This window comes from Leuciscus leuciscus, assembly GCF_965113295.1.
Source record: "Leuciscus leuciscus genome assembly, chromosome: 17".
NCBI lineage: Eukaryota > Metazoa > Chordata > Actinopteri > Cypriniformes > Leuciscidae > Leuciscus > Leuciscus leuciscus.
In genome coordinates, this window is record NC_138741.1 from 14,711,500 (window position 1) to 14,712,138 (window position 639).

Sequence of the window (639 nt, forward strand, 5' to 3'; positions counted from 1 at the left end):
GACTAACCGCTAGAGGGACAAATACACTATTGCAGTTATTCAAACCAGCTGTCTAAAACCTTCATTGCGGTCATCCTAGACTACATTTTTGGCTTTAATAGCTGCCTACCTAGAATATACTTATACTGTGTGCACTATTATACCTGCCTACCTGTACAGTTTGTATGAATTTAGCATTTTGGCCATATAGCCGCCTACCAACACAGCATTTATGGACATTAAAGTAGGCTATAGCTACAAACAGGAACTTGCGGTCATACGTTCACTTTGTATGCAAGATTTGAAGATTACAAGAGGTCATTTACATGGAGACCTTAACTACAGTAGCATGAACAGCTTTTTTACATTTATTCTAAAGGTCAGAGAGAGGGTGGTACAAATTATGTAAACCTTTTTGGTGCGAGGAAACTTCAATTGAAATAAGTGTAAGTTACTTCAAGGAGAAGGAGAAAAAAAAACTATAAATGAGTTGATTGTCAATATCCTTTTGCATAGCATTTCTAAAGCAGCAGTAGCAGGGACGTGCAGACACTTCCTCATGGGCAGGGGCTCAAATGTAAAAAAAAAAAAAAAAAAGGGGAATATATTTAGCAAATACCGTGTAGAGGTTTGTGGAGTTCAGATTCAATTCCAGCTAAC